This window comes from Sorex fumeus, unplaced genomic scaffold, assembly GCF_029834395.1.
Source record: "Sorex fumeus unplaced genomic scaffold, SorFum_2.1 ptg000103l, whole genome shotgun sequence".
NCBI classification, from domain to species: domain Eukaryota; kingdom Metazoa; phylum Chordata; class Mammalia; order Eulipotyphla; family Soricidae; genus Sorex; species Sorex fumeus.
Window position 1 is genome coordinate 6,474,628 of NW_026606160.1, and position 12,796 is coordinate 6,487,423.

General features: G+C 44.0%; 1 non-coding gene across 1 annotated transcript; it reads right to left on the minus strand.

The window, feature by feature from the left end:
* Positions 1–9,062: 9,062 nt before the first annotated feature.
* Positions 9,063–9,124, minus strand: LOC130042573 (U7 small nuclear RNA). Its single transcript, XR_008795262.1, has one exon. It is a non-coding gene; the product is annotated as a U7 small nuclear RNA (small nuclear RNA).
* Between the last annotated feature and the right edge of the window lie 3,672 nt (positions 9,125–12,796).

Below are 12,796 nucleotides of genomic sequence, written 5' to 3' on the forward strand. Positions count from 1 at the left end.
GAAGCGAACTCAGGAATGACACAAACTAATTAGCGGGACCTGAACGACAGTACAGCACAAAGGGAGCTTGCCATGCCTGGGGCCATCCTGGGTAGACCCCTAACGCTCCAGAGACTCCTGCAATCCCACAGAGAGTGATTCCTATGCACAAAACTGAGAGTAATCCCCAAACATCAAAGGTGAGCACCAAAAACAAAACCAGGGAAGGAACTAGAGGAACAGCTACTGCACAACTGTCCGACATCCTGGCCCATCACAGTCCCCGCTACTCTTGGATACACAGCCATAGCCTGGGACAGGGAGCCCACGTGGTTCTCTCCAGACACGGTCGGCCCCACACTGCTCTCACCAACGGTTGACAGGTCCTCGTAGGTCTACAGAATCATGTGCCTGTAGTCCTTCCATTGAGAGGCACATCCACTCCTGTGGGGTGAAGCTCACGGTCACATCGGGGAAGGTCACCAAGTCCTGAGCCAACACACAGGGCGGCAAGAGTCAGGGTCTATTTCTACTCTGTTCCCTGGGCTGCAAGGCTAGAACACAGAGCCCTTGAGGGGCTCAGATTCTGTTCCCTTGGAACAGTCTCCATGTACACTCCTGGTTGACAGAACCCAACATCTCTCTAAGACAGCTGCATCTGATAAAATCTGAGTATGCTCTACTACAAGGTTTCTAAAGGTGGCGGTCTTGCTCCTGACCGAGGGCTCCTACAAGCACTGCAGATTAACAACTGCATGGAACCAGTGGGAACCAAATGAGTGACTCTGCTTTCAGCCCAATACACTAAACATACACCCCCTGCACCTCACAGCCCATGTTCGAAAGAGAAGGGGACACGCAATGTCTAGTCACCGACTATGCATGCAGATATGTGCCTGTAGGACTCTCGTCATGGTTCAGGGCCATCCCAATTGGCTTTCGAAGTGGAAAAAGTGTCTAGAGACCAAGAGCTCTGCTGCCTTAGGGCACCCACACCCTGCCCATGGCCTGAGACAGGTAGGGTCATTAGACACTCCCCTGCATGCATGTCTTTGCTCACGGGTCTCAGGGCTCCTCCTTTCAGCTAGGAGATCACAGTAGGCTTTAACTCAGAATGCCCTGAACCCTAGAGAGATGGGGCATGGATTGGTCAGAAGGAAAAGGTGACAAGAAAACCTCGTGTGTCTATATAAAAGGTAAAGGCCCTCCCGTTGTTCATCGATTTGCTCGAGCAGGCCCAGTAACGTCTCCATTAGAGACTTTGTTGTTACTGTGTCTGGCATACTGAATACGTCACGGGGTGCTTGCCAGGCTCTGCCGTGCTGGTGAGATACTCTCGGTAGCTTGCCGGTCTTTCCGAGAGGGATGGAGAAATAGTGGCCATGTGGGCCACTTCTAAGGCAAATGCCCTACCGCACAGAGTAAATTAGAGGGAAGGCATAAACAGAATCTGTACTTCTGAAAAGCCACAGATCTGTGGTTATACAAGAGCTAAGATCTAGCTTTTGGTTTAAGAGTGTAATATGGGTCCCAAGAAAATACAAGAGACAGTATAGCCTCGATCATGCACACAGCCTAGAGGAGTTTGATGGCATCACATTTTGTACTTTTGTTTTTGTCTGTTTTGGGATCCTCATTTGGGATGCTCACAGGCTTACTCCTGACTCTCTACTCAGGAATCACCTCTGCTGGTGCTCAGGGACCACACAGGATGCCAGGAATAGAACCCATGTCCACTGCTTCCAAGACAATCACCCTACCCACTCTACTGGCACACTAGACCCAGCAGCACATGGTATATCATCAGCACACTTGAAGTGATACCTGACTGCAGTAAATGCAAAAATGAACAAAAATGGCCAAAGCCCACAATTGTTTTTAAAAGTAAACAAAAAAGGATCCAGACAGACAGCATAGCATGTGGGGCACTGGGCTTGCTCACAACCAATAAAGGTTTGACTCTGACATTCCATAGGGTCCCTCAAGCCGTCAGCTGTGATCCCTCACAGTCCACAGGCAATCTCTGAGACTTGATAAACCAAGAACCATTGAAAGTGATCCCGTGGACTAAAACAGAGCAGTGCCGGATGGGGTGAGACCCGAAGAAATAAATCAACTCTGGTGGGAGAGACATTACAGCAAAAGGACACTGACTCTGCACACACATCCGGGTTTGATCCCCAGTAGCACACATGGTCCCAGAATATAGCATGAATAACTGAATACACAGCCAGGGATAATCTGAGTATTTGCAAGGGTTATTTCCAAAGCCAAATCTATGTAAAACAAAGAATTTGAACTTGAGGCCAGATGCAGCAGTCGGAGGAATAAAGCATCCCAATCACTGCTCCTATGAGCACTGCAGAGTAACAACTGTGAACGGAGCCATTGGAACCCAAATGGGTGACCCTACTTTCAGCCTAAAACACTATACGTACACCCCCTGCACTCCATAGCCCACGTTCTAGGGAGAAAGGGTCAATCAATGTCCAGACATCTACATATGCACATATACGCCTGCAGGACTCTCATCACAGTTCAGGGCCATTCCAAGTGGCTCTCGAAGCGGCAAAAGTGTCTTGAGCCCAACAGCTGTGCCCGACCCAGAGATCCATTTCTCTGGCTCTCCTAGACCAGCACATGCCCAGAACTGCAAACAGAGCAGCGAGTAAAAGCAGAATGTGTTCCAGAGCAGCGACTCTCTCCTGAGCGTGAAGGACAAAATAAGGAGTAATAAGCATGTCCTTGGACTTGAGTCACTGTAGCTGCCAGGGAGCAAATGACTCCAGCAGACCCCAGGGGGCCCGTGATACACACCAGGTAGGAATCCAGAGAACAGAGTCAAGAGGAAGTCCTATGCATCTCCCCTGTGAGACAAAAGTAACTCTAAAAAGAAATAAAGCAGCAGGATTGTGTAACAGGACAGCAGGTTGCAGACAGCGAGTAGGGCTGGTGATCCTCGCCAACCCATAGGGTTCCCTAAGCACTGCCAGTTACAATGCCGGAGTGCAGAGCCGAGAGTATAATCCCCAGAATCACAGAAAACAAAATACCCAGATACAAACCCAGGACTCCCAGCAACCCACGTGGTCCCTGAGATCTGTCAGGAGTGATCCTTGAGCACTGAGGTAGAAGTACTCTTTGAGCTGGGTGTGATCCAAAAGCCAAATACAACAAAACTGACACAAACATCACCTCCAACAGCAGCGACTGGCACTCCCACCAGGAGGCACATCACAGGATCCTTCCTGAAATAACTCAGACATATTTGTCCCAGGAAGCCTGAGCACTCCTGTCACTGCAGCACCTCATATTGTTACTCCCCTCCTACCTGGGGTTGGTGTGACAGATGGCATGTCACCATCTTCTGCCGCCTCTGTTTCTTCCGAGGACCAGAAACCTGGAGAAGTCAGAGCTGAGAACATTGGAGAGCAGCACAACTCCCCATCTCTGACCAGCCACACCCTTGGGCACTGGCTCATGGAACCACCTTGGGAACAATGCCAGATGCTTCTGTTTCCCCAGGAGAAGAAAATGAGTGCTGACGTTCCCAACAGAAGGTCTGGGCTTGGCTATGAGAGAGAAAACTCAGCGCTGCCTTGGCCTGGGGTCTCCCCCATGGGTCCCATAGAAGGTGCTCACAGGCCCAGCCAGGAGCTGACTCCAAGGCCAGCTCACACGCATCAGCGCCACCTGCAGGCCGGCAGGAGGACTGCCCCCCGCAACCATAGCGCAGAATGTGGCTCTATAACTGGGGCCGACCCTCTCCTCTATAAAGAAAACCAAACTTTGAACACACATACACACACACACATGCACAGAACCTTTTCTCAGTGTGCTTACCTTGATAGACAGGGGTCTAGACAGAGCTCTGCAACTTGATATGAAAGCAGAAATTGCTGTACGGACAGACTGTAAACTGCTACGATGCTTGTCTTGCTGACACCAATCACTTCTCTACATTCCGGTCGCCGCCACAGCACTCCAGGAATAATACCTAAATCTAGAGCCAGATTAAACACTCGGGGTATCTCCAGGGATTTAGAGCCCCCATTCTCCACACCAAAAACTATCCGCAAAAGAAAACTAACATGAACAAACTCCAGCAGGATGCAGTCCTCAAGCACTGGCAGGTGTGGCCCCAAATCCCATCTCACCTGCTCCCCTAGTAGTGAATAGACCCCGGGAGAGTAGCTCAAAGGGTTGAGCACGTGCTTTAAGGTGGGGGACATGGACTCTCAGAGACACATAGACAGAGGGGCAGAGTCCCTGACCATCTCCAAGTTTGTAGCAAAAAGAAGCCAGAAAATAAAAGACAGACTTCCTCCTGCTCTTGGACTGCACCAGCCTCTAGAGTGAGGCATGTACGACTTAGTGTACCTGGTCCCTGGAAACCCCCTTTCCGAATGAAGTTCATTCCAACAGCAGGGCACACACCTGGTCTGGGAGAGAGGGTCAGTGGGTAGAGCGAGGCTGAAAACTTGACAGGTGAACCAAAAAATCTTTTTCTGTGGAAAACAATTACATAGGATTAGCAGAGATAGTACAGTCGATAGGGTGTGTTTCTTTCCAGCAGCTAAGCCAGATTCAATTCTCCACAGCAGTTAGGGCCCCCCTGAGCACTGCCAATCACGATACTGAGCTCAGATCCTCGACTAAGTCCTGAGCTCTGAATGCTTTGAACCAAAATCTACAATTCAAAAATAACAAATCAAAATTTTTCTGTGCAAAGAGGCTGCAGACATAGTACAGCTGCAGAGGTGCTCGTCTTACTGGAGAAAAACGATATTTCTCTACTGCCATCCCATATGGTTCCTTGAGCACCACTTGGAGCAACCCGAGTATAGTCAGGTCTGCCCCCCAAAAACCTACTAAAAGTTAATTAAAACAAACCGATAAAGGCAAGGGAGCCATGGTGATCATTTATCCTTCGTGAGAGCGCTCAGGGCATGCACTGAAAGAGCAGAGGTGACTTCCTGCTAACACTGCACACTCCATTGCAGGACCCCTGTGGCCCCAAACAGCCCTTAGGCACCACCTCCTCTGTCACCAGGCTCTGCATTCTCTCAAAGCTTCCTATGGGACCCCCAGAACCGACTGGAGTTGGGGGGATGTGAAAGTCAAAAGCTCTACCGCATACTATTGGACCCAAGCGAGTGAGGAATCGCCCCCCAACCCCACCCCACCGGGCAGGAGGCACGTACATGGAGGGGACACTTGCCTTGTATGCTGCTGACCAGGATCGAGCCAGCATCCCCGTGGGTCCCCCAGCACCGCCAGGAGAGATCCCTGAGGGCAGAGCCAGGAGTCAGCCCTGAACGAAAATTGTTTCGAAAACAAGAACGAAACAAACGCCTCCCACGGCTTACCTGGGGGAGGAGGCTGCGTGGGAGGCCAGGGACCCCTGCAAGACTAGCCCCCAGGCGTCTTCCTCAACCACTTTTCTTCAGCGCCTCCCGGACCGCCCCTTCACAGCTGCCCAGGGAGACGCCTCCAGCCCAGCCCCCTGTTCCATAAAATGCAGAATAAACGGGACAAACCTCTGGGCGGGGGCTGGGCGTCCAGGGGAGGGGCCACCGCCCGCTCGGCACAGAGCGACCCCCGCTCACAAGGCGGAGACCGCGGAGGCTCAGGGTGCCCAGAGCGAGCCTGCGGAGGAGGAGGCTCTGAGGAGCGGCTCTCTCAGGCAGCTGAGGAGGAACTGGGCGGGACCCCCTAGTCCGCCTGGTCGCCCCTTCCCGCCCCTCCCCGACTGCTCACGCTCCGACGACTCCGGTGCCTGGCGGGAGATTCCGCCGCCCCAAAGACCCCAGGGAAAGGCGGGGCTCCGTGACGTCACCGACACTTCCGGTCAGAGTCTTAAAGGGCCAGGCTCCAAATACTCCTGACTCGTCCTTTCTTTTTTTTTTATGTTAAATGTTCAGTTTATATTGACCATTTGATGCATTAAAGGAAAAATCTGAATAGAAAAGCATGGAATAGTTAATATATTAATCATTAATTTAGCACTCTGAAAATTCTTTCACTATCAAACCTGTTACCAAGAAACCATTATATCTTCCGACAGATCATTTGAGCTTCTCTGTAAATGAGAGCATGGGTTTAAATTTCATAAATGCATTGTACAAAAGAGTTATATATCAACTTAATACTGTAAAATAAAGATAAAGGATATCAAGCTAACAATTTGTTTATTTTATTTTTTAATCACTGAGTTGTCTAAACATAGCTTTCATTGAAAAATATCATTACTGCTCTTCTCAGTTCGTAAAATTAAGAATTTATATAGTGTCTCATAACAAGTCTCAAAATGGAGACGTTACTGGGCCCACTGGAGCAAATTGATGAACAATGGCAGGACAGTGTTACAGTGTTACAATAGTATCTCATAGACACAGGCACACACATTAATGGCATTATGTCATTGTCCAAGATACAGAATAATTTAGCATGCTTCAAACCAAAGCAAGTTACCCACACTGCTGAAGTGTTTGCTATGTTTTATGGAAAAGCCTCTCCATTGACCAGAAAGAGTAGAATTCTTTTTGCTGTCATTGAATGGAATATGTCACTCGTAATAACCAGGAGACAGAAGGCAAAGGAAAGGAAAGGGAGAGGAAAAGAGGCTGGGGGTGGGGAGAGAGAGAGAGAGAGAGATAGAGAGAGAGAGAGAGAGAGACTGAAGGAGAAGTCAGAAAAAGGGAAAGGGAAAGAAAGATTGATTCCTAATGAATGTATAAGTGTGCTCTGTAATTTATTTTTTCCTCCAGAAATATTTTCCCTTTGAGAAACATACTTCCAGTTGAATGTTACTGATAGTACCTTTATAAACATGATTTTACTAATAAGACTTCTGTGTTTTATTTCGCCTATTTTCTTCATTTGATAAACTCCCTTTCATCCCCAAAGAATCATCTTTTTATTGACGCCTACCTTTTCTAGTCTTTTCGGTCACATGAGGGCTCCTTTTCTTTATTGTTGAGGCTCTTTGCATCTCTCTCATCTCTTTGCATCTCCCCCACTTAAATAAATGGTACTAAGACAATATCAACATCTATATCAATCTATGTATACGTATATATATATATATATGTATATATACACATATAATCAGTTCCAGATAGAGGAAGAAATTAAAAATGAAACATATAAACATAGAATTTTTTTAAAAAATGAGAAGCATTAACATTTTACATATACATAGTCATCACTTCATAAAATGAATTGGGAGTGGCTCTTTTTTTATATTCAATGAATAATTCATGTAAGATTGGAATCATCTGTTTTTGAACATTTGGTAAAACTCACCTGAAAATCCTCTAGAGCCTATTATTATTTTTTGTATGAAAAATGTATGGGCACTAATTCAACTTTATATAGGATCATTTGGATATCCTCTTTCTCTTTTAAAAAATTACAATAAATGCATTCTCTAAAAATTTTCATGTTTTACGTAAATTTTCAAAAATATTTACATTTGTGCATTATATCCCTTAGTAGATTTTAATCTCTGTTGACCATTGACCATTTCAATATGTCTCATTTATATTCTTGTTTTATTTGTACCTTTGGGGGAACCGGTGGAGCTTTCTTTTTTCAAATTTTTTTTTAGTAGTTGGAAGAAATAGCTAAGAGGACGAAGAACCTCCGGCTCCGGGCACATCTCTTTGATTCCACTGTTCTTCCTGCATTAACATATGCCTCAGAGACCTGGGCCCTACGCAAACAAGATGAGGACGCCATTCAGGTCTCCCAAAGAATAATAGAAAGAATAGAAAGAGCTATGCTTGGAATATCACGTTCCACTCAAATGAGAGAACGAATCCGGAGTTCTGACATCCGTCGACGATCAAGGATCAGGGACGCTGTCTCATTTGCCAAGGTGTCGAAAATCAGATGGGCTGGTCACGTAATGAGATTTAAAGACGACCGTTGGACTAGAGCTGTTACTGATTGGATTCCACGGGATGTCAAGAGACCGCGTGGCCGCCCACCTACCAGATGGTCAGACTTCTTCCTGAAGATCATGAACGATCGGTTTGAGGCCCTTCATGTTCCCAGAGCGAACAGATGCCATTGGGCTACACTAGCACGCAACAGGGACAAATGGAGACGTTACTGGCGCCCGCTCGAGCAAATCGACGACTAACGGGAAGTTAAGTGATTAAGTGATTTTTTAGTAGTCGGAAATGTATTACTCATGTTAAACAATTTTTTTATTTGGTTTATCCCAATTATTTGTTTTCTATATCATTAATTTATGCTTTTGCATTTATTATCACCTTTTGAAAAATTTTACTTTAGTTTATTTTACTTCTTTTCCTGATTACTTTCTTTAATTACATAAATTACTTGCTGAATTTTCAGACATTAGAAAAACAAATGTATGTACTCAAAATTATAGATTTCCCTCAAGCAGCTTATAAACTTTATCTTACCAATGTTGAAATTCAGTATTTTAAAAACTAACTTTCAGAGTCAGAGAGGTGTTTTAGGAAGTTAGGCCTTGCATGTGTTTCTAGTTTTCCCCCGGCATCAGATAGGCCCAATAACCTTCTTCCCAAATCCTAGCACACTAGAAGTGATTTCTGAGCATAAAGCCAGGAATAAGATCTGAGCATAGCTGGGTGTGGCCCAAACCACAATTCCTGGTAAAAGTGAATAAATAGAAACTAAGTACTCTCAAATTTCCATTTTAGTTTCTTTTACTCATGAGTAAATAGAAATTTATTTTTTACTTTCAGGAATTTGTGTTATCTCTATAACAATTATGTTCTATGTTTAATCAGGCTATATGATACCAGCTTTTATTTTAATTTGTTGGTACTAATATTAGTTCTGGCCAGTCATTGTAAGTATTCTCTGTGAGCTTGAGAGAATGTGCATTCTACACTGTTGGCGGACAGTGTATTGTATGTACAACTGAACTTATTTTACGAATCAAGGATATGTCTCAGTGATAAAGCATGTGTAAGGACTCAGATTTGATTCCTGGCGCTTCTAAAAATAAAATAAATAAACGAACAAGTTTATTGCTTTTTAAAATATTTTGTATCACAACTCGTTTCGTTTGGGGGGTGAGTGTGGGCTTTCCAGTAGCAACCAGAAAAACTGCTAGACAAATTCTAAAAGAGCTGTAACACTTTTAACTAATTTCTTGATTTACCTATTAGTGATGATAGAATTGCCCACAAAGACGATGGTGTTAAGTTCTTCACATAAAAAAAGTGTCTGTCTGTGGCAGAGGCAGACTTGGGGTGGGGTTGGAAAGAGGAAAATTGAGGACATTGGTGTTGAGAAGTGTACACGGGTCAAAGGACAGGTGTTTGAGCATTGTAATACTGAAACTCAATCATGGACAACTTTGTTTTTCTCACGGTGATTTAATAAAAGAATTTTAAATACTTGAAATATTTTGAAACTACTTTATTAGGTGCATTTAAGTTGGAATTGTTAAATCTTTCTGGTAAGTCTGAATTTTAAATAATATATAGCAATCATACTAATTTCATTTTGTATTTATTATCTTCACAGGGCAAAGCCTGGCAAGCCACCAGTGAGGTATTCAATATGCAAAAAACAGTAACAACAAGTCTCACAATGGAGCTGTTACTGGTGACTGCTCGAACTATTTGTTGAACAGCGGAGGACAGTGCTACAGAGCTATTTATTATCTTAAATTCTGTTTTGTGTTGTATTAATAAACTTTCATTGACGTTCTTGTGGGCTGGAGCGATACCACAGTGTGTAGGGCGTTTGCCTTGCACACAGCCAACATGGACCCGAGTTGGATTCCTCCGCCCCTCTCAGAGAGCCCGGCAAACTACCGAGAGTATCTCTCCCACATGGTAAAGCCTGGTAAGCTACCCGTGACGTATTCAATATGCCAAACACAGTGACAAGTCTCACAGTGTTACTGGGCCCTCTTGAGCAAATCGATGAACAACGGGAGGACAGTGACAGTGACAGTGACCGTTCTTGTGGATATTACTATATATCTTTAGATTTATTGCTAACATTTCCCCCTTATTGTTTTATGTGTTTTTGTACTTAAAAAACACATGCAGCTTAAATTTGTATGTTTTTATCTGCTCTGACAATTTCACATTAAATTCAAGACATATCTATCATGATTCCTCATATATTTGAATTTATTTTGCCACCCAATTTTGCTATTTGTTTTTTCTTACTCTAATTTCTTTGTTTGGTTTTGGGGCCACACCTAGCAATGTTCAGGGGTTACTCCTGGCTTTTCACTTAGGAAGTACTCCTGGTGATACTTGGGGGACCACACGGGATGCCTGGGATTGAACTCTGGTTGGCTGTGTGCAAGGCAAGCACCTTACCCACTGTACTATCTCTCAGGTCCTCTCTAATTTTAAAATAAATTCTGGCATCTTCCCCACTCCTATTCTTTTAGACAGAGATTTTCCTCCCTCATATACATTTTTTCTCCATTGATTTAGAGACTATAAGACATTTTTAAACTTTTAGTCATTACCTAAAAGTTTCCTAGAGCTTAAATACCTTACGAATTATAATTCGGATCAGTAGTTTGGTATTTGTCCCAAATAAATATAAAATTTAGGATTTTTTAATTTTCAGTCAATTCCATCCCCCATCAATACACTAATGTTGACTCAAATATTGTTTATCATTGATTTTTGCTTCTTTAATCTCTTAGAAATTATTATAGCTTTTTATATGTATTGTTAACCTATTAAATGTTCGCACAATCTCTTCTTTTTTAAAAATTTTATTAAAACACCATGAATTACAAGGTTGTTTTTTTCTTTTTGGGTCATGCCTGGCGATGCTCTCAGGTTACTCCTAGCTCTGCACTCAGGAATCACTCCTGGCCGTGTTCAGGGGACCATATGGGATACTAGGAATTGAACCTCAGTTGGAGAGTGCAAGGCAAATGCCCTACCCACTGTGCTATCGCTCCAGCCCCTACAAAGTTATTCTTAGTTGAGTCTTAGACATACAATTTTGCAGCATGCATCCAACCACCAGTGTCAATCTCTCTCCACATATCCTCTTTGCTATCCAGACTTTCTTTTTTTTTTTTTTTTTGGTAGAGAAAGTTCAATTTTTGTTTCCGTTTCTGGTCTTGGATTTCTAGCAGGACATCTGCTTGGTTGCTAGCAGGACATTGGGGGCTCACCACGTACCAGATAGATTGAGAGGGAGGGGCTGAACACATAGCCTATGGAGGCAAAATGTTTACATTTTCACTAAGGGAATAAAATTCACAAGGATTTCCATGTAAACACCCACCAGTACAGTACTCCAACCCTGACCCCCAACCAAGACCACCAAAAAATAACGCTCAGAAATTACTGCGCGTTAATATTCAGATATCATGTTTTGTGTTTATTTATTTTTGGGGGGACATATTCTGTAATGTTCTAGACTTTTGCCTGACTGCTCAGGGGAACAGGGCTCGGGGAACCCTCTGGGGTTCTAACCATGGATCCTGGGGCAGCTACTCCCAGTTCGACTAATTTTTTTTATTTTATATTTTTTATTTTTTATGTTAAGTATTTTTATTTTTTAAATTTATTTATTTATTTATTTTGAATACCCATCTCTCCACCAGTGACCGGTTCCCACCACCGTGGATCCCAGTATGCCTCCCACCCCCCACCCCCCACCCCAGACTGATATTTTTTAATTGCACAAAACTTCCAATTGCTGGAGTAGCTCCAACTGTTCATGTATTCTGTTACAACAGTTGAGCATGAAACTAAGTCAATCAAAAGCCCAGAATGGGCCTTGGGGTAACCCAGAATGATGCTCAGGAATTGAGGAATGGAAAGCATTCTATGTGTAGTCAATATTCCTGTCTATGTGTTTGTATATCTTCATATCCAGTGGTGTTCTCAAGCTACTCTTAGCTCTGTGCTCATCAACTCTTCAAACAGTGCTCAAGTCGACAATGCACTGAATTCAACTGGGATCTAAAATAGATCAGCCACATGAATTGAAAGTCCCTTCTTCGCTCTGTAGCTGAGTGGTCATTGATTAGTTTAGTAGTGGATGAATTATGCAGCAAAAATTAAATTCTTTCAAAATTTGAACCAGTGCTCAAGAAGAATTATAGAGTGGGTGTGCAGGAGAAAATCACTTTTTCAGTTGTGTTGACCTATTGTTCAGCTATGAGTTTTAGTTTATTAGAGGAAAATATGAATAAAATGTATAGTAAAATGGAGGGCTGGAGCAATAGCACAGTGGGTAGGGCATTTGCCTTGCACGCAGCCCACCCGGGTGTGATTCCTCCATCCCTCTCAGAGAGACTAGCAAGCTACCAAGAGTATCCCACCCACATGGCAGAGCCTGGCAAGCTCCCTGGGGCGCATTCGATATGCCAAACACAGCAACAACAAGTCTCACAATGGAGACGTTACTGGTGCCTGCTGGAGCAAATCAATGAACAGTGGGACAATGGGACGACAGTGCTAAAGTAGTACAGTGTTTAATAGTAAAACACAAAACTTAGTTATTTTAGAAGTTTACTTTTTAGTTTGAAGAGTTGATATCTGTATTTATAGACTTAATTTCTTGCAATCCCTCACAAGGGCACCTGCCAATCATGGAGTGAAATAGGAACAATGGCTTAGGGTGCACAAGAATGGTGTGGTTTATGATCAATACTTGATTGCTTTGTATAATCAGTTTTATTATTTTCTATGTCAAGGCTTGCTTCACTTTATGTCGACGTAAATTTACTGGGTGTTGAAAGATAGCCCCATGACAAGTGGGCCCTAGCAAAGCAAGTCCCAGCCCATATCCCCCCTGCAGCTGCGGCAGGTTG